The sequence below is a fragment of the Leucopleurus acutus genome, assembly GCF_964270905.1.
Source record: "Leucopleurus acutus genome assembly, chromosome: 9".
Lineage (NCBI taxonomy): Eukaryota > Metazoa > Chordata > Mammalia > Artiodactyla > Delphinidae > Leucopleurus > Leucopleurus acutus.
The window spans coordinates 32,569,121-32,594,538 of record NC_139144.1 but is presented as its reverse complement, the minus strand read 5'-3'; the positions used below and the strand labels follow the sequence as shown (position 1 = coordinate 32,594,538).

At 41.0% G+C, this 25,418-nt stretch overlaps 1 protein-coding gene across 1 annotated transcript in view; it reads left to right on the top strand.

Moving 5' to 3' along the window:
- Positions 1 to 25,418, top strand: part of ELAPOR2 (endosome-lysosome associated apoptosis and autophagy regulator family member 2) — a gene marked incomplete at its 3' end in the record, with an annotated part of 288,322 nt that overhangs the window by 183,422 nt on the left and 79,482 nt on the right. Inside the window, exon 6 of the mRNA XM_082846355.1 lies at positions 15,910 to 16,030. The remainder of the gene's footprint in view (positions 1 to 15,909; positions 16,031 to 25,418) is intronic.

Below are 25,418 nucleotides of genomic sequence, written 5' to 3'. Positions count from 1 at the left end.
TGACCAGGGATCGAACCCGCGTGTCCTGCATTGCAAGATGGATTCTTTACCGCTGGACCACCAGGGAAGTCCCCACATTCTGGCTTTAATCACCATCAAGACTCTTCTGTTTTGTCGGCTCATGCCCTGGCTCAACCGGGTTTAGGAATCTGCCAATTTATATACTTAGTTAGTTCTTAGGGTGTTACGTAGTTAAGGCTGGACTTAACTATGGGCTCCTGTTTCCTATAGTTTCTGTTTAAAAAAATTTTTGTATTTCTGAATGTAAGTGATCTGAGCCCTGTTTTATAAATATCCTTAAAAGCTTCTTTTTTTCTACTAGGTTACATTTATGGTTTTGTCATTTGCAGTTAAACACTGTCTCTTTGGAGTTCTTCAGAAGTGTTTGGCAGTTAATATCTCAGTGACCGTCCTTCAGGATGCGTGAAGAGGTTCTGTCCTAGCTTTTAAACTTCTGTGGTCTGCTCTTATGGGCCACTTCCGCCTGATTGCATTCCCTCTTGGGCGCGAGGTAGTCTTAGGTACTTACGGTTTCTGTGCCACATCACTGTGTAATTTTTTCTTCAGACCTTGTGAGCAGCAAATAAAGATAAAATCCAACTCCTGGGATACAGACAACTCAACTGAAGTGATAATCACATGAATGGATAGTTGACCTATTGTTCAGTTTGCACAGGCACAGGCTGTGAGTTACATCATTGTGCATAGTTAGTGACAAGTGTCTCTTGTGGATTTCAGAAGTCTTCAAATTTGCATTTTAGAATTGAGGAAATGTGGTACTACCTCCCTCCCATTGTTGCCATGAGGATCAATTCAGAAAATACGTGTGAAACATCTTTGTCAACTGCCATGAGCTAAAGTGGTTCCAGGTCTTATTTTCTAGTGCCTAGTTTAGTGGGTGGCCAGAAATATAATTCAGTTATAGCTTCCTGGCATGTAAACCTAAGTATTGCTATATCTGTGTAGGAATAATCATCTCATATTTTATAGTGATTTCAGTTAGTTTGCTTATGCTCACTGACCTACCACATAAGGAGAGGAGATACTACAGTTTTATTACAGGTAGACAGGAAAATTGAGGAAAGCCATCTTTATCTATATCTTCTAACTTTTCTACAGTAAATTATTATTACTTGCATAATAAAAACTTGGTAATATTAATGATATATAAATTTTGAAAATAAATGTCTCATGGAAGACAGTTATAGCTTCTTTAAAGTCTTGCTTTGATAATTGTAGTATCTGTGCATTTGGGGTTGTCATATGTTGATTGTCTTTCTCTTGATCATCAGTCAGATTTCCTTGGTTCTTTATATATCAAGTAATTTTGGATTGTATTCTGAACATTTTAAATATTATGTTGTGAGACTCTGGGCCCTTTTTAAAATTTTCTATAGAAATTTTTATTTGTTTGTTTCTTTTAGCAGGCAGCTGACCTGGTTAGGTTCAGATCACAGATCACCTTTTGTGTGTGGTGGTTCCAGTGTTAATTCAGTTTTCAAAGCTTTTGCTATTTTTTTTTGGCGGAGGCCGGAGGGGCACAGGGGGAGTTGTCTGCCCCTGGCTTGAGTTAGAGTGGTGGTTTATACTGTAGTTGAGTTCTCTGTGACGTTGCTGTGCCGCTTTAATTATATTCCACACACGCCTAGCTTGAGGGTGAGCCTGGGGGTTGTATGATTGATTCATACACACACCTAGGAGGTCCTCCATTACTCTGGGATATTTATTTATTTATTTTTTTGCGGTACGCGGGCCTCTCACTGCTGTGGCCTCTCCCGTTGCGGAGCACAGGCTCCGGACACGCAGGCCCAGCGGCCATGGCTCATGGGCCCAGCCGTTCCGCGGTATGTGGGATCCTGCCGGACCGGGTCACGGACCCGTGTCCCTTGCATCGGCAGGAGGACTCTCAACCACTGCGCCACCAGGGAAGCCCACTCTGGGATATTTTCTAAGGGACTCCTTTCTGTATTTCGTCTGGGTAGAAAGATGGATTACTGTGTAGTTTTAGCCCACTGCTTCTCTTCATTTCATTTGACTGGGGCAAAGTGTCAAGAGAAAGAAGGGAGAAAAAGGATAACAAAGATAACCCCTCCCCTGCCACCGTCAACTCTTTGCACAGCAGGAGTTCCTTGTTCCAGTTCCTTTATCCAGAGAGACAGGTTTCCTCTTGGGGTATTAGGTACCTGTGTCACTGTGGTAGCATCAGTGTAGTTATGTAAGTGGTGCTGGCCTTGGGGCAAGGCTGAGAGAGGAAAAAAGGGGAAAAAAGCACATTCCGCCTCCCCGACACCGCCCTGCCCTTATCTAGCTAACAGGGATCCCTTTTCTTGGTCTTCTGGCCAGTTGATGAGATTTTATAATCCACATCTACTAAACAGTTCTCTGATTGGGCCCACTTTTAGCTCAAAGCCAAGAGATAAAGGAAGAAAAGGAACCAGCAAACTCATTACCATTGTACTAGTTGTTATTCAAGTTTTGACATTCTTCCCCAGATCGCTTGCTATTATTAATTTTGCAGAGTCTGGCTTTTTGCATTTTGTGCAGAGTGGGAAAAAGAAGCTGTAGTAGGTGTTCTCCATCCTGGCCAGCACCCATGAATAGTTTATTAAAACTGTCCAGGTAACATGTCCATAGCAGGGCCTGGCCAGGGCTCGGAGTCCTGGGATTGGCTACCCAATCAGAGCTGCCTAGAATCTTAGAAGAGGTCCTCAAAGGGTAATGAGGGCATGAGTCACGCTGCTACTTGAAGAAATGGGAAAAGGATGCTAGCCGGACAGAACAATGGGCATCTACTCTTTCAGATTAAAGAGAAAATCTTTTAACGGATTTTTTTTTTTTTGATGTGGACCATTTTTAAAGCCTTTATTGAATTTGTTACAGTATTCCTTCTCTTTTATGTTTTGGTGTTTTGGCCACAAGGCATGTGGGATCTTAGCTCCCTGACCAGGGATCGAACCTGCAGCCCCTGCATTGGAAGGTGAAATCTTAACCACTGGACCACCAGGGAAGTCTCTAACAGATTTTTAAAGTTTACCTTCTGGGAATGTAGTTATGACAATAGGTATTAGGATTATACTATATTTTTAAAAAAATTCCTTTAATTTGAGAGATTCTTATAGGGTCAGTTGAGTGCAAAAGAAATAACTAGCTTATTTTTATTTAGCTCACACAATTTGCAAGCAAAAACATGATTTGGATGTCAAAATTCTCATATAGACTCTTTACAAGTAAAGCTCAATTTCAAGTGGCAGCACTGACAAGAATTAGCTTTTGATTTTAAACTGTATTTTATAAATCTTTGAACTCTGCCAGTGGCTTAGCTGAATTCATATGTGGAGTTTTCCCTTTCCTGAGCCAAACTGTGAAATCAGCAAACTGTGTTGTCAGAGTTCATTCACCGTCTTGTTCTCTTTTCTCCCATCCAACGCTTGCCACGTTTCCTTATCCACTTTGTACCCACTTTGAATCCTTGTATCTGCCTGTTTATACAGTACTTAGCTCTGGATCTTCTTTTCCATGCTGCCTTCTACAGAACTTATAACTACGTCTCGTGACCTTTGCCCTTAAAGCCTTGCTAGTGATTGACACCCATCAGAGAGACTAATCTAGACTGAGCAACTAGTGAATGATAATGGAATAATCCTTTAATAGTATCCTTTGGAATTTTGTGTGTCCCATCCGGTACCTATTTTAAAGTCAGGAGAAACAGGAACTTTTTTTTTTTTTATGTCTTGGCAAAGCAACTACCCGAACTTTAGGGGAAGTAGTACATTTTTAACTGTAGAAAAATTTAAAAATACAGGATCATAAAAGGGAAAATAAAAATCACTCTGTTCCAGGCTTCCCTGATGGCACAGTGGTTAAGAATCCACCCGCCAATTCAGGGGACACAGGTTCGAGCCCTGGATTGGGAAGATCCCACGTGCCGCGGAGCAACTAAGCCCGTGCGCCACAACTACTGAGCCTGCGCTCTAGAGCTGTGAGCCACAACTACTGAGCCCACGTGCCACAACTACTGAAGCCCACATGCCTAGAGCCCATGCTCCGCAACAAGAGAAGCCACCGCAATGAGAAGCCTGCGCACCGCAACGAATAGTAGCCCCCGCTTGCCACAGCTAGAGAAAAGCCTTCGTGCAGCAACAAAGACCCAATGCAGCCAAAAATAATAAATAAATAAATTTATTTTTAAAAAATCACTATGTTCCAAAACAAGGTGCTACTGTATAGCACAGGGAACTATATGAAATATCCTGTAATAAGCCATAATGGAAAAGAATATGAAAAAGAATATATATATATATGTATAACTGAATCACTTGCTATACACCAGAAACTAACACAACATTGTAAATCAACTATACTTCAATTCAAAAAAAATCACTATGTTCTACACTCAGTTCACTGCTGTCAATCTTTTGGTATACATACCTACACTCATTTTTCCATGTGTTATTATTGTACATAGCCCCACCCATAAGTTCAGACATATTGTCTTATATAACCTTTATATTATACTTAAATATGTTATAATTTTATCATTAAATATGGCAGTGGCATTATCATTTTAGAATGGACTATATAAAATCCCGTCATGAGTGCACAATAATTTATTAACCAGTCCCTTATATGGTACACATTTAGAGTGTTTTCAAGTTTTTACTATTTTAAATAATGCTATGATGCAACCTATTATGGTTTCCTTGGGTTATGTGCCCAGAAGTGGAAGTGGAATTGATGTGTCATGGGTTATGTTTAATACATTTCTGAAACTTTTTTTTTTTTTTGCGGTTCGTGGGCCTCTCACCGTTGTGACTTCTCCCGCTGTGGAGCACAGGCTCCGGACGCGCAGGCTGAGCGGCCATGGCTCACAGGCCCAGCCGCTCCGCGGCGTGTGGGATCTTCCCGGACCGGGGCTCGAACCCGCGTCTCCTTCATCAGCAGGCGGACTCTCAGCCACTGTGCCACCAGGGAAGCCCTTTCTGAAACTTTCGAACCAGTTTCTCTTGGTGCTTGTTAAATAGTAAGTAGTTGCTCACATTTTGCAGAAGCAAAAAGCAACCTTTTCAGTTTCAGCCTGATTAGAAAAAATTTGGATTTTTATATTATATACAGATAAGCTCACAACCATATGTTATTAGACATAAAAATCAATTTCCAGGATTTGTTTTTTTTTCCCTTTTGGAATATTGGACTTTTATATACCATTTTACAGTTTTACTTGTGTGAGGCCAAAAAAAAAAAAAAGTGAAAGAGGAAAAAAGAAAAAATTACCTCTACCCAAGAACTCTTCAAGAAGTAGACCGATTTTCCTTCCCTCCCTGAAAATTCTATCTTACAAAGTGGTAGATACCTTTCCTGCTGGTCTTTCCTTTGGATCTAGTTATATAAGAGAGATCAGGACCACCTTCAGACTAGGCAGGAGGGCCCCCCACCTTGGTCTCTGGAGCAGAGGGCCCCCCTCTTGTCTTCCTCTGGCTGTGTCCCTCCTCCTGCCTGGTAATCTATGTGCCAGGGAGATGTGCCCACCTAGATGTCGTGTTTCCTTCTTCCCCCGCCCTTTTATACCATACTCTGGCTAACATGACTTTGGAATTAGATGCTTAAAAGGCCCAGGTCCGCTTCCAGGGCGTTTAAAGACTTTTCCGAGGTCCATCCTCCTGACTGTAGACTGTGTTGTTGTGCGAGGGGCACTGACAGAGCTTGGATGTGCTGGCTGGGGTCACCGCTTATACGTGAGGAGGCTGTTCAAGGTGTGGGGTGAGTATAGAACATGAAGGGGCACCACCTCAGTGTATACTGTTGCCCTTAGTCCTGCAAAGCTTAGTCGTGGGCTTGAAGGAGAACGTGCTCCACGGTGCTTTGTGATTACAGAGATTTCTTTATGCTGTGACAGGATCTGGGCAGAGAGAGAGAGCCTTCCAGGCTGAGCATAAGTCATGTTTAGGACCTGGAGGGAAGGAAGAATATAGCATATTTGATTCCATTGTTTCAATGTTTCATACATGCAGAAGGTTGAGAAATGAAACTTGGAGAAGCAGAGAGAAAATGAATGAAGAAAGGCCTTTCATGGACTTTGTCCTTAGGCTAATTTGAAGCTGTTGCAGGGTTTTGAGCAGGGATGACATAATGAGAACTGGCTGCAGTGTCGTGGATGTGCACAGGAGCAGAAGCAGGATGCCAGTTAGGTTGTTGGTAGTCATTCAGGCCGCAGAAGATGGTGATTGAAATAGGGCAGTAGCCATGAGGATGGAGGTAGGATACTTGCCTACTATGTAGGACTATGCTTTGGACCAATTCAAGTAGGATAATGTTATGAAAATTATTTTGGAAAGCTTACAGGGGTCTGCAAATGTTGTTAGTGTTTTTATTAGTAACGGTAATGGTATTGTAGATAAAGGTTATGTTCCAGCAAATCTCATTTCTAGGGTAAGCAGATGTGAAAATTAGCTGAAATGAGAGGGGTAAGGGTCCTCATGTGAGGTGTAACATCCACCGAGGGCACCTTTGGGGGAGCAGGGAGGTGGCTGCTAGTTTGGGGGAGGTGATTCAGTTGGAAGGACAGTGGTGCTGGGCTGGGGTTTCAGCGTGGATATGTGTTTAACTCTTTTTTAGATTCTAGTCTCATGTAGGTCATTCCAGAGTATTGAGTCGAGTTCCTGTGCTATACAGTAGGTTCTTATTAGTTATGTATTTTATGTATAGTAGTGTGTACATGTCAATCCCAATCTCCCAGTTTATCCCTCCCCCTCTTTCCGTCTTGGTAATCATAAGTTTGTTTTCTATATCTGTGACTCTATTTCTGTTTTGTAAATAAGTTCATTTGTACCACCTTTTAGATTCCACGTATAAGCAATATCATATGATATTTGTCTTCCTCTGTATGACTTCACTCAGTATGACAATCTCTAGGTCCATCCATGTTGCTGCAAGTGGCATTATTTTGTTCTTTTTTATGGCTGAGTAATATTCCATTGTATATATGTACCACATCTTCTTTATCCATTCCTCCATCGATGGACATTTAGGTTGCTTCCATGTCCTTAAAAAACTAAAAATAAAACTACCATATGCTCCAGGAATCCCACTGCTGGGCTTATATCCGGAGAAAACCGTAATTCGGAAAGATACATGTACACCAGTGTTCACTGCAGCACTATTTATTTACAATAGCCAGGACGTGGAAGAAACCTAAATGTCCATCGACCTGGGCACTTCTATTCCTCCGAAAACGTAAGCCCCACGAGAGCAGGGACTTGGCTGCTTGATTTCCTGTGGTATCCCCAGCATCTACACAGTGGCATGGGGAAGATGTGCCAGGAATGTGTATCGCAGGACAAAATGAATTGAGTACTTATAAGGCCTTGTTTACAGAGACAGACATGGAACTCAGGTTTGAAACATGAATGTTTTCAAAATAATTTCTTAAAAGCAATCGTGTCTGCAAATGCAGAGAAGAGAATGTGTCATAAATAGATGTGATACATATTGCTTTACTTAGCCTTAGGTTCCCATGGTAACTAACTTCATGTTCCATTTATAAAAGAAAAATTAGAATATAAATGTTTCTGCACAGTGCTGTGTGCTCATGTACTTGATAATGTAGGCTAAGAAAGTTTTTATTATGTCTCATGAGTATCTGCACTGAGTATTCTCCTGTTTCTGACCTTCCCACGTAGTAGGATGTGTGCCCTCATCCATTGGAATAGGAGTTGGAATATTTGTGCCGAGCACTACAGTTTCACGTTCTCCCTTCTTCCTTCCTGCTGTCTCGCTCTCTCAAATAAGGGTGCCACACACTGTGCTGAGCACTTAAATTTGAGGGCGTTGCTCCCAGAGGAGTTGCAGTCTCATCAAATACAGTGTTGACAAATGCTCTTGTCAACATTTCACATAAAAATACTCAAAGAGAAGGAGCCGTATATGAAGAAAACTGAATTCTGTTTGCTTTTTTTGGTCCCTTCCCTCTGTGTATGTTCTCTTAGGTATCAGCACTATTTCTTCTTCTTCTACCTCTGCTGCTTTTGACTCTGTAACCTTGAATTTGTGCTCATCTATTGGGTCATTATAATTAACTGTGGTCAACTCTTAATTGACTGCAGAGGATGGGCAGGGAGCATCAGGGAACTGATTTTCTCGTGAAGGGTCACTGATGTGAACACATCTCATCCTACTGAAGACCAGGCAGCTTTGTTGGTTTGTTTGTTCTTTCATTAGTTCACTCACCTATCTATCCTTCCATCTTAGGCTAATGTATTTCACTGCATATCTTCAGGCTTGGCCTCACCGTTTATCACACCCTATTAAACTAGCTAGTAATGAGGGAGCTGGTATGCGCTAGAGTAGTTACAAACCCCACCTGTTTTTCAGGGCGTTCGCCTCAAAGCCCTTTCAGGTGGTTCGAGATTACAGAAATTTCCTCTGACTCTGAAATCATGATATAATGAGATCACATCATGCACATTTTACCGTTTTTCTAGAAAAATGGTCCCTAAAATGCAAGCCATTTGATTGCTAAGAAATGGGTATCTGATTGATAAGGGCTTAAGTTTACTGAGAAGTGGTACACATTTTACTTCACGGTAGAGTTGAGGGATTTTTGTGGCTAAGTTTCACCAGATAGTTTTTACGTGCACACTGTCTTGTGATGCCACTGTTCCACTTTGGTTCCGCAGTCTTGATGCTTTCTTATAAAATTATGTAGGGTGTGTGTGTGTCCGTGTCTGTCCTGTCTGCTCCATCAAAATCATAAGCTTATTGAGTTCAGGGACTATATGCTAGATTTATTTTAAATCTGTCCCATAGCATTTAAGCCATAGTACTTATTTAATAACTAAGTGTCATGTAGTAAAGAATGATATATATTAATTTTAATATATAAAAATGATATATATTGATACAGGTGTAAATCATGACAGATGATATATGTTAATGTCAATATGTAAAGTATATGTGTATTGTCGAGATAATGTCAAGACATATATATACATATATGCATATTATTTTTATATGTGAGATTTATTTGAAACATTATCTAATCGATGTGTAGTTAAACTATAGCAACTGTCATCATAATTGGGAGATGATACCCCAGGTTTTCCTTGAGCACTGTGAGGCTTTTAATAAAATGACTTTTGTGTTAGGGGGTGTCAGAGAAAACCAGAGCTGGTCAGTAGTTAAAATGGTAAAAACAGATTTTATTCAGGAACTGTTGCAGTAGGGGAATATTACTCAGCCATAAAAATTGAAATTGAACTGGGCTCAATTTCAAATATAGCATGAACAAGTGGGGATTTATAGTCAAGGAGCAGGGTGAGGGTCGGTGGATGAAAATTACTAAGAGGAAACATCAGGGGTGAGGGGGGATTCTAGCTAAACTGACTTGACAGGATTCTTGATAAAACTGGGTGACGCAGAGATGAACACACAAGCCTAGAGGTCAAGCTTCATTGGGAAGCGAGTTCAGAGGAGCCTGACTAAAGATGGGTCAAGGAGAAAGTCTTTTGTAGGGGTTCCTGTGGACATCTAATATTTATCTGGGTGTATCCCGACATTTTCTGTTTAGGTGCAAGATAACACAGTTTGAGAGTTTGTGGCTATACTTGAGTTGTGAGTGAGTGAGTGAGTGAGTGAGTGAGTGAGTGAGTGAGTGTGTGTGTGTGTGTATGATCATGATTTATATTGAGGGTAATCTTCCCTTAAGTGTTTGCTGATGTCTACTGGAAAGAACCAGAGCGTGAGAGTTGTGACTTAAGTTTTGTTTGGGGCAAAATGAGGACTATAGCCTGGGAGACAGCCTCTCAGAGAGCTCTGAGGAACTGCTCCAAAGAGGTAAGAGGAGAGGGCAATATGTATGTGATTTTGATGAAGGGGCAGCGTCCAGTCAGGCACACGTTTTGGCAGAAGGTTGCTGCTGGTCCCGAGGAGAGGATATCTCCGTTAGTGATTTTAGTGCTTTTCTAGATAAGAGAAGATGGAAGAAATTGGGCCCGTAAAATCTTCTCCTGAAAATGTCTAACTATCTGAAGGCCTCTTCTGCCAGTTTTTTGCCAGAGCACAGAAAGCCTCGTTCCTGATCTCCACCCTGCGCGCCTTTCAAGGTGTGTTGAAGGTCAGCGAAGGCAGTGGCTGGTGACTCTGTTCTTGCAGATAGTGCGCCACAATTTTTTTTTTTTTACATCTTTATTGGAGTATAATTGCTTTACAATGGTGTGTTAGTTTCTGCTTTATAACAAAGTGAATCAGTTATACATATGTTCCCATATCTTTTCCCTCTTGCGTCTCCCTCCCTCCCACCCTCCCCATCCCACCCCTCCAGGCGGTCACAAATCACAGAGCTGATCTCCCTGTGCTATGCGGCTGCCTCCCACCAGCCACCTACTCTATGTTTGGTAGTGTATATATGTCCATGCCTCTCTCTCGCTTTGTCACAGCTTACCTTTCCCCCTCCGCATATCCTCAAGTCCATTCCCTAGTAGGTCTGTGTCTTTATTCCTGTCTCACCCCTAGGTTCTTCATGACATTTTTTTTTCTTAAAGTCCATCTATGTGTGTTAGCATACAGTATTTGTCTTGCTCTTTCTGACTGACTTCACTCTGTATGACATGGGCCACAAGTTTTCATCCACACTGATCAGGTGTATTTCTTTTGGGTTCTTTCTTTCCTCGGTTCCCACATGTTTACAATGGAAGGTTTTCAGGGAATCCCATCATTTTGTTATTTGGGGCAGTGTTTTCCTTCCCCAATGTTTTGTGATTTGTAGACATGTCTAAATAACTGACATCTCCTGAGTCGGGTCAGGCCAAGCCCTTCCTCCGGTTTATAATTTGGAGACTGTGGCTTGTCAGCGGATGTTCTGTTGTTTAGAGTGTGCTCTGACTCACATCATTAGGTTTGGTGATAAAATGTCAGGAGCCCTGTAATGTTGGAAAAATTGTCAGGAAAAATGGTGAAACATGTTGAAATAGGCAGAAAAGATGACTGGCTGTCCTGTTTAGAGCACCTTGCTGGATGATCAGTTTTGGTAGGGGCCTGCATCTTTCTCTGTCTTTGAACTATTTTACAACACTGTGAGCTGTAGGAAATTGATAGTAATACAAATGATTCTTGTCCATAGAAATGAAAATGGATTTTATACTTTGGAATGCAATTGATTGTTGCCGTCAGGATATTTCCCAGTTCTGCATCTCTTAGTTAATTCATTTCACTTTCCTGATTGCCTGTTTACGTGTATTCTTTGAATTCTCCTTTGAACTGATGGCTGACTTCCAGATTGACTTGTTAGTTAATGACTTAAATAAAATCTTTGACATGTATTAATGTTATATTTGTGTTAGGAACTTTTTACCTTTTCTTTTTAATTGCTCTTTGACATCCAGAAAATTCCCATTTCCAAGGGATCAGTTTAGCTCAATGTTTTCTTGGGTCTGTGGCCAGAGTTATGGGGTGTTATCTATAAATATGAAAGTGTATGTGCTATAGTTCTCTTTATTCAGTACCTTGAATACCATTCAGAATATTTTAGGGGCATATATTGTATCTTTAGTGATTTTACTGCGTCACACTATTTCTTAAATCTCTGCTATGGGTTTAAGGGTTGACTTCAGAAATAGATGAAAAAAAATGGTTACTGGCCCAGATGAAATAGCCTATTAAATAATTAAAAAAATAAAACCCGTCTGGCAGGGGCTACAGTCTAAATTCCTGACCCAAGTGATGCCCTCTGCATGAAGTACGTTTGCATTTCAGTGTTTTTAAATTATAAATAAACACATTATAGCTTCCTGCTGGGGTCCTAAGAATTTTGTAACTTAATAGCTCTGGCTCTTTAGATTTCAAGGGTATTCTAGAGGAGGCAGGTAGAATAAAGAACCATAGGAAAATTAACTGGCACATGACATCTACCACTGCAGCCAGAGAACACAACATTCTTTTTCCATGTACTTACTGCTGTTGTCATCTCATAACTGGCAGCCTGAACAACACAGAGGCAGTGGTGGCGGAGAGTCTTCTTGAGCTTACCTATTTTATTCAGAGGCCTTTCTTCATTTGAAATTCATGCCAGAATTCTCAGCATCATTATTTTGCAAGGATGATAACAAATTACCTGAATTTTACATACGGGGACCAGGATCTCAGTGGGATATGGAAATAGGGAAGTCTTCTTCTTCTTCTTTTTTTTTTTTTTGCGCTACGCGGGCCTCTCACTGCTGTGGCCTCTCCAGTTGCGGAGCACAGGCTCCGGACGCGCAGGCTCAGCGGCCATGGCTCACGGGCCCAGCCGCTCCTGCGGCATGTGGGAACCCCCGTCCCCTGCATCGGCAGGCGGACTCTCAGCCACCAGGGAAGCCCAGGAAAGTCTTCTTAATGCAGATAACTGGGAGCAAGTGGAAAAAGAAAACCATCATGCAACTGCATGCCTGGCCTAGGCTCTTCTGCACTAGGAGATCGTGGCAGGCCAAATACTATCCTACCCCCCACCCCCCACCCCCTGCAAAAGATACCTGTGTCGTAATCCCTGGAACCCGTGAGTATGACCAAAAAAAGGCTTTGAAGATGTGAAGAAGAATCTTGAGGTGGGGGGTTTTCTGGATGGGTCCTAAATACAATCACAAGGGGGAGGACAAAGAAGGCGGTGTGACCACAGAGGCAGAGAACGGCAGCAGCCACCAGAAACTGGAAGAGGCATGGAGTGGATTCTCCCCAGAGCTCCTGGAGGGAGCGCAGCTTGGCTGACGTCTTGATTTTGGCCCAGTGATAAAGATTTTGAACTTTTTGCCTCCAGCACGGTGAAAGGATGAATTTCTGTTGTCTTAAGTGGCTACGTGTGTGGCAATTCGTTGCAGCATCCATAGAAAACTAATACAGAAAGAGGGGAATCAAATGGTTTCTGCTTACCTGTGCACTCTCGTATTCTGTTTGAACGTGAAACATCCTTATGATTTACTGTTAGACTTCTGTAACCATCAGGATTTTATATTCAAAACTTTGACCACTCCTTCTCTTTTAAAACAGTAACCTACTTTAAGCACAATGGCGTTGTATAAACTGAAGACACTGGTCAGTAAACAAAAGGCTTGACTTCTGCTCTCAGCTACGCTGCTTACTAGCTGGGTATCTCTGAGTAAATCGCTTATCCGTTCTGAGTATCATTTGAACAATGGGAATCATATTACCTGTTTTTCCTAATCCACATGAATTATTATGAGTATTTAATGATATAAATACGTGTGGAAAATACTGCTCAACTGTTAATTATGCCCCCTCAACCTATAGCAAAGTCATCATGAGCAATTTTGGCCATAAATCACTGAACCCATGAAACATTTTTCTCCCTTAGATTAGATGCTAGAAGTCGAATTTGGGGTTCCAGTTTTTGAACAAGTTCAAGATCTGGGTACATATTGACTGCATCTCTCCAGAAAGCCTGCACACTTTATCCTCTCATTGGAAGCACACAAGTGCTCATTTTACTGCACTGTTACCTCAGGGAGTTTTAAAAAATATATATTTTAAATGTCATGGCAACTTGATGAAAATCATTATTTGTATTTCTTCGGCAAGGTTCAACTTTTTTTTATATTTTTCTTGGCCATTTGTATTGTTCTTTAATGAATTGCTTGTGTTCTTTGACCATTCTTCCAACAGTTATTTGTCCTTCTCCTTACCGATCTTTAGAAACCCAGTATTCTTTTTATTTCATATTTTTAATTTTTAAAATTGTGGTGAAATATACACAACATCAAATTTAGCATCTTAATCATTTTAAGTGTCCCGTTCAGTGGCACTGAGTACATTCATATTGTTGCACAGCCGTCACCACCATTCACTTCCAGAACTCGGAAACCCAGCATTCTTAAGTTAGTTAACCTTTGCTGTGTGTTTCTTCACCAGTTTGTTTTGTTGTTTACCATTTACTTTTGCTTATGATGACTTTTGGTGTACAGTGTTTAACATTTGTATGTTGTCAAATTTAGTGACCTTTGTTATGTTTTGCTCCCTCCCCCCCTCTCCTCTTTTCTTACTTCCCTTCCTCCCTTTTCCCCCTCCTTCCTCCCATCTTTCCCTCTGGAAAGCCTTTCCCATTTGGCAGATTTTATTGATTTTTTTTTACATACGTAGGTTTGCCCTCAGTTGGCAGTAAAACATATTTGAAATCTAGACTCTTGTCAAATAACTTAATCTTAAATCGTCTGTTACCAAACTTTGTAAAAAAAAAAATTTGAGAGAACAAAATACTCTTCAGAGATGATTGCCTGAAGTATACACTGAATCTTAATTCTGGGGAGAGTCCTAATGCAGCATAAGGCCTTTGCTTCCAGCCCAGTAATTACACCTTCTCTAACTCTCAGTCCCTTCTCATTTATCATGAGTGTGTGCAGAAGTTGAAGCAGGGGAAACAGAGACTCAGGTTGTTTGCGCCTTATCCTGTTACCGCTAGCTCCTTCCTCTGTATCATCCTCTGTACCCACATTGCCCTTAAGAAGGATAATCATTCAACCACTAATAAGTGCTAACCCAGTGTTAGCTTAACATGCCTAACATTTTACAGACATTATCTCAATTAACTGCCACAAGAGCCATACAAGATAGGAAATACTATTATTGTAATTTTACCAATGAAAAACATGGTTGCTTTTGAGAGGTAAAGTGGCTTGTCCAGTATAGCACATTGATTGTATGTGGAGGAATGAGATGTCAGTTCAAACTCAGACCTGATTCCAGAACCAACCTTTTTTTTTTTTTTTTCCCGGTACGCGGGCCTCTCACTGTTGTGGCCTCTCCCGTTGCAGAGCAACAGGCTCCGGACGCGCAGGCTCAGTGGCCATGGCTCACGGGCACAGCCGCTCCGCGGCATGTGGGATCTTCCCGCACCGGGGCACGAACCCGTGTCCCCTGCATCGGCAGGCGGACTCTCAACCACTGCGCCACCAAGGAAGCCCCAGAACCAGCCTTTTAACTGGTATTCTTTCCATGTATACACACACACACACATCACATACCCACACACATATAACATATATACACACAAACTTCCCCACCTGGTTTCCTGATGCTTATGTGGCAATATTTCCATTCACTCCTGTCATTGATACAGTAAAGGAGGCAAACAGAGTAGATTAAGCAGACTAGCAACTTCTAAGATACTGAGCTGAAATATTTTGGAGTAGATTTATAACTTCTCTCATTCTTGAAACGTCTAATGACATGTTATCCTCGTTCCTCTCAGCTCAAGCATCTCACGGGTGTAATGTGCTCTGAGCAGGGGAGGTCGAGTGAAGATAGAGGCCAGAGACAAGTGGGTTGGTCTTATTTGGCGATTGTAGTAAATGGTCTGTGTTACAGTCTGTGATTGAAGGCAGCTTGCTGTGGTGGGGGAGATTGAGCCTGGGAGAGCTGCTTTAAAAACTGGTAGTCTTTTAGTTAGTATTTGGATGATTAATCATTCTACTTTCTGTTAAATTTTAAACAGAGTGAGAAATTAGGTCAATGGGAACAGTTCTCCTATTTCTTTCTTTGAAAAATTTAGGACAGTGACAGCCTTCAATTTCCTAGGGTTATTTTGCTTTTATATTCATATCTATCAATTATTTAGAGCTTAAGAAGCCTGCAAAAAATAGGGACTGTGTGCTGTTGCCTTTTGGGGTGGGTGAGAGTACAGTTCGCTGGTCACCCCATGAGCGCCTGACTGTCGTGGCCCTTGTCAGATCCTCAGCGCCTACTCAGTGCCTAGCATGATACATTTTTGATCAAAGTACTGCTTGGTATGGATGGAGTGGGGGAAGAATAAGGATCAAGCAGAGAGAACAGTTTGCAGCCAGGCTTCCAGGCAGGTTTGGGGATGATTGAGAAAGCGCAGTTGTCCCATTAAAATTGGCTCTAACAAAGGCTTGTGTTTGTGATTATTTGCAGGAAGATTACCACTTTGAATATACAGAATGTGATAGCAGTGGCTCCAGATGGAGAGTTGCCATTCCGAATTCTGCAGTGGACTGCTCTGGCCTGCCTGACCCAGTGAGAGGCAAAGAATGCAGTACGTTTTGACTTTTTGACCACTTGTTTTCCTGATTAAACCATAAGCCCTTCATACGAGCCCGAGAAGTTCCTTGTAGTGCATATATAAAAGACCTTTGAGAAAAAGAACATTGATCTAGCAGAGCAAAAGCATCCTTTCTCAACACTCAGTGCCCTTACGTCTGGTCTGTAACGAGACACAGGCAATATTAAAGGGTGTTATTTTTATTTATTTGTTTAAAAAAATCTGGTTTACTGTCTTACTTGAAATTCTAAAGGGCAGAGTGGCAGAATTTCTATTTAATAGATTTCTTTTCTTCTTTACGTTTTAAGAGACTTTTCAAACATTTTTGATACATGTAGTAACGTTTGGTACGTGTAATATTGTTAAACACGTTACATAAAATGTAGCATCTTAATCATTTTTAAGTGTACAGTTCAGTGGCATTAAGTACAGTCACATTGCTGTGCTTTCATCACCAGCACACATACACACGCTTTCATCCGGCAATGGATTTCTTTTTTTTCTTTTTCTTGCCATAGAAATATTATAATTTGACTTTATAGTGTAACGTACAGACAGTAGAGAATTGATGACTGTCACATTCAACAGCTTGTCTTTTAGCAATTAAGCAAGTTTGAAGTGCAACATTTTGAATTAACAGAAATATGTCATGAAATTTATTTTCATTTATAAAGTCTACTTTTTAAAATCCTTGAATTTGGTGAGTCACAGGTTCCTGCAGTGAAGTCATCTTGGTGTGTCCTAGAGTTCAAAGCTGGAATAAGACAGAGATTATTTTGGTTTTCCTACAGCCTTCCAAATGTTATTCCTAAAAGCTGAGTTCTTTTGTTCCCAAATGAAAGAGCAGATAAGCAAATTAATTAAACGGGAAGCTAATTCCTTCCTCTTCATAGAGAAACTGTATCTCTGTTACCGGCTGGAGGGGTTTTCGCATAGGTGTGGGTTTACTGATAAGAGAGACGGGAAGACGGCAAGTCTTAGGAGGAAAATCAAGGAAGAAAGCCATCATTTCTTGGTGAATGATATTAAATGAATACAGAGAGAACCTAAGAACCCAGGTAACCAGAGAAAGACTTGGGTCTAGCAAGAATCTTAAGAGGATAGTGGGGTCAGTGGATATGAAGATGATCCAAGGCTGGGGTATATGTGACCACCTGTGCAGAAAGAGGACCAGCTCTCAGTGAGGGAGGATTGCAGTTAAAAGGGAAGCAGCCTGAGTATTGCCTGTGGAATTAGCTCATTGCAAAATTACTTCTGTCATCCTCCTAGAAAATCCGTATATCATTTATCTATATTTACCTTTTACTTGTGGGCTTATTCCTTGGTTCCTTGTAAACAGCCCTATTGAGGTGGAGTGTGTAACCATTTTGAATACTACTCTGTATCTAAGTGGTGTGCCGCTGTTGGCTGGCACTGGCTTTTGAGAACTCATTGTTCCTTTGAAATGGGCCATGGTGGAGTATTTACACCATGGGAATTGGCAAACACTACAAATCAGGTGCCTCTTGAGAGCCGGTTGTTCAACACTTACCAGGACACTAGTGATTAAGTTTATCGGCCAAGGGTTTAAAAATCTGTTTCAGAACTGATGCTTCAATACAAATTATTTCTATTTGAATGTTGCCAGGGATGTTTTTGCTCATTATTTACTATGATCTTCCACAGATAATGTTATGAAGTTGACATGCCAGCTTGAACTGCTCTAAGAATTTGGTCTAGTAAACTCACTATTAGTTGTTTATCACTTTAAATGATGACAGTACTTATTTTAAAAATGATACCCGGAAATGATACTACTTATGTGATGGCTGGGGCATTTTTTGTCTTGGTAGTTTGTCTGAAATCTGAATTTACACGTATGTTTGTGTCATATACTTATATCAGCTCTGGAAGTTATTAGTCTGGCCTCTGATTGTGACTTTTTTTTGTATGGTAGAGGCAAGTTATTTTGAAACTCACTGCTGAAGGCAGTTATGGTAATAAGTGAATATTCCTTCAGTGGCTTAGATTTTCTACTGCTAGTAATAGCTACCATTTCTCACATACAGATTACATGCTAAACATCGTGCTTGGAGCTTTGCATCATTTTCTGTTGTATCCTCACAACAACCGTCTCAGATAGCTAGTCTTAGTATTTCCACTTTACTGATGAGAAAACTCAGACTTAAAGTGGTGAAATAAGTTACTGCAGGTCGGGTCATATAGCCAGGACATGGCAGATCTGGGGTTCAAGTACAGACATGTTTGATTCCAGAGCCTGTCTTTTACCCACTGAGTTAGATTACCACTTGAAGATGACAGCCTGGAGGAGCTTCCAGGACCCTGTTGGGGTGGGGATGGTGTGGCCCAGCAGTTGGGCCAGATAAAAGAAAAGAAAAACGCGGAACGCGGCAGCTTCAAGTAAGTGAAAAATATTTAGGGCGATGGTTGTGTGAGACGTAATTTCCCCAGATCCTAGTGTCTCTCAGTGAAGCAAAACCCAGAATGTGTCCTCGGTGGAAATTCCTGTAGAGTCTTCAAAATGTAATTAGCTAGATCTCTCCCCCTTCCTCAGAAAGAAGCAGTAGAGGAGGCCTTTCCTTAGGAAAGGGATTATGAGAATGTTTATGTAGCACCTGTGCATTTTTTTAAATAGAATTGATGGGCAAGCTATATTATATCTTTATTTCTTTAAAAATCTTGTAAAATCTGGCTACAAGGCTCTAAGTGAAATTAATGGGAAGTCAGGTATCAGTTTTTGCTGTGGCGGATCCCTGGACTGTATGTGAGCTTGAGGCTTGCCTCAGGAAGTGGGATGGAGAGACCTCTGGTTATTAACTGACACAGCGTCTCATTGTCCTGCTGTCCCCCTGCTCTGGAAACCTCAGTGTCTTAGGCAGTGCTGCCGTGGGCCACTGAAATGACTTCATCTCGCTCCTTCTCTCTGCTGGCTCCAGGCTTAGCTCCAGGGAACTTTGCTGCTTCTTCCAAGCCCTGGTGCTGAGTCTCGTGTCCGTGGGCATCACTCAGGCACAGCTTGCAGGTAGCATGTCATTCCTGAACACAGCACTCATTGCCTCCTCCCAGAATGAGGGGATATAACCCCTGTTCTGACTCCATCCCTTCTCCACTGCTGCGTCACTTCCCTCTTGCAAGAGAGTTTAAAAAATCTTGCCTTGACTCTCTGGGTGTCCTCTTGACTTTCTTAGATTGTCAAAAACAATAGTCATTTTGGAATGGTTGCCTGGATGGGGTACCTTCTCTCTCTCCTTCTTCTCTCTCTTGTCTCTTCTGTCACCAACCACACAGGGGAAGAGGGACTTGTTGTTTCAAACCAAACCTTAGAAATAAAAGCCTGGCTACTAGGAGTGAGGAGAGAATTCCTTTACCTATTGCCTTACATATTTTCAGAGAAGTCTAGAGCACCGAAGGGAAATAAACCTAAGTTATCTCTTCCTTTGGGGAGTGTGTATCTTCTATCGCTTACTCCTTCCCGTATTTCTTGGCCCATGACTGCAACCTTAACACATCGTTTTCTAACTGGGGATGACTATTTAAGATATTTGTAATCCCATTTGGTATGTTAGCATCAAGTTATAGTATTGTGGGCATTGTTTAATCTTGTACTTTAGTATTTATATAAACTAATATTTGGTTCTTAGATTAAGAAATGCTGTATACAGATTAGAAGGAAAACCCTTGCCTACAATTGTTTTCCTTTTTCCATTGTGTCTCTCTGATCTCTTGTCATAACCTACATTTCATGGGCCTTAAGGAGTAAGCAGAGGTGACAGTTTGAGTCAACATCTTTTGATTCTAGTTTGGAGTTGAAAGAGAGGAAGGATTCTCATGGAAAGAGAGTTGGCTTTAGCTTCCTGGGTGGGATGTTTAAAAATCCAGTTTTGGGGGGATCATAGCTCTTTGAAATGTAGGCTCTTCCGCAGGATTCAATACCTAGTCTATTTCAGTTGTGTAGCGTTGTTAGTGTTAGGACAGCCAGTGCATCTGGGCAAGTTGAGTACGTTGATATTGAATGGTGATGGTGTATCATGCTGGAAGTCTGTTCTGTGGAATACTCATCCCAAGAAGTACTTCATGTAAACAAAAGAAGCGTGTTGAGGTTTTCTGTCGTGAAATACCAATACTTTTAAAAAATGGTGAAAGCTGTATCCCCTTGATAGAGGGATGCAGTCCACATGTTCATAATAAAGTCTCTGAGAAACATGGTAATTATGTCTAGAACATTTACTGTGTGTTAACTGCATTCTGTTTTACCCAGAGTTTCCCAAGTATATTTGATTATAGAACTCTTTTATCCAATGTGTAGTTGCACCCTTTTGCTAATTTCTGCATATAACGTTTTTGGAGGAACACCGATTTAAATACACATGGCAGGCTGATTTAGTCAATTTGTATACGTTGTTACTTGTGCTATGATTTAACTAATTTCATACAATTTCTTTGCTCCGTAAGTCTCAGTGGGAGCATTACCGCATGGGTGTCCAGTCCCAGGCCTCCCACAGTTCGCGGTCAGGTGTGATACACACCTCAGATGAAACCCCAGATCTGCAACAGACTTGTATGTTTTGAGCAAAATATTTAGTCCACAGGTATTTATTGAGTTTTAATTCGTTCACTAAACATTTGTTGAGTATTTCCTAAATTATTATTATTTTTTTTTTTTGTGGTACGCGGGCCTCTCACTGTTGTGGCCTCTCCCGTCGTGGAGCACAGGCTCCGGACGCGCAGGCTCAGCGGCCATGGCTCACGGGCCCAGCCGCTCCGCGGCATGTGGGATCTTCCCGGACCGGGGCACGAACCCGTGTCCCCTGCATCGGCAGGCGGACTCTCAACCACTGCGCCACCAGGGAAGCCCATGGGTTTTTTTTTTTAAAGATGGAATCTACCTTAGTTAGCTTTTGCTTGGAAAAAAAGAGGGGAAGTTTTAATCTAGGCTCCACTAATTTAATGGGGATTATAGCTGTGGTGTTACATGGATCAGTTTTCTACGTAACACCAGGAGTTGGTGATGTTTTTTGGGGGGTGGGCAGGAGGGAGGGCAGGTATTCTGGCTGATCTGTCTTCTCTGCAAAGCGCAGTGACTGTCATACCATCCTAGCTGTTAGGGTTCTGTGAGGACCCATTCTCTGGAAAGAATGTTAGACGTGAGAATTCATTTTCACAGATGGAGAGGCAGTCCTCTGACTGAATATTCTTTTCAGAGAACAGTGAATTAGAGAACACTGGCCAGAGTGGTTTGTATTAATGTACTGCTTTGTATGTCTCCTGTCTCCCTTACATTTTTGTAAAATGAGAGGTGAAAATTATTTTTTCTCCCTTCTCTGTCAAAGAATTTCCCAAATCTGAACTTACAAACATCTCTGTGGCCCCCATCTTCATCCCCAAGTCTTAATGGAAAGTTAAAGGTGGTTATTGGTAGCATCAGGCTTAAAGAATTCGGTTCTGATCATTTAACTGTGTCACTTCAGACTTTGCACAGCAGCTCGTGTGTTAACTCCACGTGTGGCCAGGCAGCCCTGCTGGAACTAGAACTTGTGTATTTTGACTTCTGGGGAAGAGGTATGTTTTTTGAATTCTATTCTTCTTTACTTCAGATACGAACAGTGGATTTTTCTTAGCTTAGCTATAATAAAATCTTTTGGCTCCATGGTACTGCAGGGAGTCTGTTTATTAGGTAGAGAGTCATAAGAGTCATGAGACTCATAGATAGTGAGTCTGCCTGTGGTGACTGTAGAAAACTTGAACTAAGATGCTCTAGGTCACACAGATGAGGAAACTTGGCATCCAGATTGGGAGGGTTTGTACCAGGTGATCTCGAAAGTCCCTTTTGGTCATCCTGATAGGTTTAAGTGTTATTACATATCATAATTTATTCATTCTATGATCACGTCATGCCTCATATTCCATCACCTGTGAATTAGAGTGGAGTAGACCAATATAGCTCCTCAGTGATTATGAATATATACTCCTCCTAGGAACACTGCAGTGTCTGTTGCTGTTAGAATTTGCAAAGTGTTACCTTCTGTTACTCTCCTCCAACCTTACCGCAAACATGGCAGACAGGTGATGGACTCACAATCAGCCTGCATTGCTGCCTTGTGGATTTTGACAAGAAAAACACACTTACGACAAATAAAATCTCAATGAAACAGATCAAAGATTCCCTTCAGCCAAGGGGAAAAAATGCCTTCAGTGAATAAGAACATCAGCAAGAAATGGCCTGTTTTTCTTTCTAAAAAAGTTTTATTGAAGTAGAGCTGATGTACAGTGTTGTGCCAATCTCTGCTCTACAGCAAGGTGGCTCAGTTACACGTGTATATAATATGTGTATAATATATGTGAATTTTAAAAATATTCTTCTCCATTATGGTTTACCACAGGATACTGAATATAGTTCCCCGTGCTCTACATTAGGCCCTTGTTGTTTATCCATTCTAAATGTAATAGTTTGCATCTACCAACCCCAAATTCCCAGTCCATCGCTCTCCCTTCCCCCCACCCACCTTGGCAACCACAAGTCTGTTCTCCATGAGTCTGTTTCCGTTTTGTAGATCGGTTCATTTGTGCCTTATTTTAGATTCCACATATAAATGATATCACATGGTATTTGTCTTTCTCTCTCTGACTTACTTCACTTAGTATGATCATCTCTAGTTGCATCCATGTTGCTGCAAATGGCATTATTTTGTTCTTTTTTATGGCTGAGTAGCATGCCATTGTCTATATGTACCACATCTTCTTTATCCATTCATCTGTCGATGGACATTTAGGTTGTTTCCGTGTTTTGCCTATTGTGAACAGTGCTACAATGAACATAAGGGTGTATGTATCTTTCTGAATAGTTTTGTCTGGGTATATTTCCAGGAGTGGGATTGCTGGATCATAAGAAATGGCCTCTTTTTTTTTTTTTTTTGCGGTACACGGGCTTCTCACTGTTGTGGCCTCTCCCGTTGTGGAGCACAGGCTCCGGATGTGCAGGCTCAGCGGCCATGGCTCACGGGCCCAGCCGCTCAGCAGCATGTGGGATCTTCCTGGCCCGGGGCACGAACCCGTGTCCCCTGCATCGGCAGGCGGACTCTCAACCACCGCGCCACCAGGGAAGCCCAAGAAATGGCCTCTTTTAATGTACTGTTCTGGAGTCTTCCTGTCTCACTTTCATTTTTGTAAAATGAGAGAAATTATTTTTCTTCTTTAAGAATTTTGCAAATAGGAACTTAGAAAAGAAAATGTCTGAGCATTCTCCTTGTCACTGGTACTGAGGGGGGAAGAGCAGCCGAGAGTCGCTGGGTTGAAGCTGATGTTCACCTTCTTTTTAGATGCCATTTCTTACTTTTTGTTTCCTGTGGGAAGAATTATAAACCTGGCGGGCAGTTGAAGCTTTAATAATCTGATAATGATAATTGATTGGCTAAATGATTGATGAAGGTAAAATTTATCATTTTTGAGACCCACAATCTGTGCATTGTTTTCCGTTTGTACTTTCCTTAATGGCTGTGAATAACAGGAATAGTTGGAAGAGTGTTCTTCTTGTATAGTCAGTAATGACAATGCCTGCAGCTTTAACCTTGTTTTATTTATCTTATGTAAGTGAAATGAGACAATTGAAGAAAATAGACGTATTGGCTCATCTTAATTCTGGAATTGATTTAATTACTCATTTCCCCATAAATATACGTAACTATTTTTTATTTAGCTATTAACTTAGGTTAACAGATACGATAGTTTTACAGTGAATTTATCTTAGTGAAATGTAAATTCAGTCTATTTTGAGGAAGATAAGTCTAGGCTAGAGTAGACTAGATGCTCCATGAGAGTAGGGACTATTTCCATCTTATTCACCAAAATACCCTTGGTGCCTGGTGTTTGCCTACTAAATACTAGATAAGAAATATCTGTTGAGTGACATAATATAGTGTGATTCCCATATACTTACCTGTAATGAGAGTGCATAGGCTCCCTGTACCATCAACATCTCATTGAACAAGTAAACTGAAAATGTTATTACTGCTTCTTATTGCTGTTTACTGTTTAGAAAAGAAATTTTAGTAGTAACTTTGAATTAAAGTAGCAAAAATGGATGAATTATGAATAAAGGTAATTGATAGCCATCATCTTCCATAGCGTGAGGTCTCTGAAGGAAGAAAAGCAAAACTAAGAGGTCCTTGTGATGAAAAGATTAAAAATAGATGTTCTTTATTGTTAGGCATAAATCATAGATGATAATCAGCATATAAATGATTCAATTCATAGACTATTATTTGGTACATTGTACGGGGTGGTTGCATGATGACAGTAAAGCTTTAAATTTTCATGTCATATTTTATTCTCAGAGTGGTTTTCAGTCTCTCATAGGACCACAAGCAGTCCTGTGAGGGAGGAGGGGAAAGCCGTGTCATCCTTGGAATGTGAATGCATGGAGGCAAGGAGGGTTAAATAAGTTGCCCAGCCATTTGCTGATTGGGGACAGATGGATATAAATGTTTTTTCCCGCACCTGCATATTTCTATCTTTATAGTAGTATATAGTATATATACTCTGTAGTATATATATTATGTATAGTAGAGCATATATAGTTCTCCTAGAAGAGAACATAGGCAAAACATTCTCTGACATAAATTGTAGCATTGTTTTCTTAGGTCAGTCTCCCAAAGCAATAGAAATAAAAGTAAAAATAAACAAATGGGACCTAATCAAACGTTTAAGCTTTTGCACAGCAAAGGAAACTATAAAGAAAAGGAAAAGACAGCCTATGGACTGGGAGAAAATATTTGCAAATGATGTGACTGACAAGAGTTTAATTTCCAAAATATGCAAATAGTTCATACATCTCAATAACAAAAAAACAAGTAACCCAAGCAAAAAATGGGTGGAAGATCTAAATAGACATTTCTCCAAAGAAGACATACAGGTGGCCACTAGGCACATGAAAAGATGTTCAACATGGCTAATTGTTAGAGAAATGCAAATCAAAACTGCAATGAGGTATCACCTCACACCAGTCAGAATGGCCATCATTAAAAAGTCTACAGATAACAAATGCCAGAGAGGGTGTGGGGAAAAGAGAAGCCTCCTACACTGTTGGTGGGAATGTAAATTGGTACAGCCAATATGGAGCACAGTATGGAGGTTCCTTAAAAAACTGAAAATAGAGTTGCCATATGATCGAGCAGTCCCAGTTCTGGGCATACATCTGGAGAAAACTATAATTCAAAAAGATACATGCACCCCAATGTTCACTGCAGCACTACTTACAGTAGCCAAGACATGGGAACCACCTAAATGTACATGGACAGATGAATGGATAAAGAAGATGTGGTCCAAGTATACAATGGAATATTACTCAGCCATAAAAAAGAATGAAATAATGCCATTTGCAGCTGCA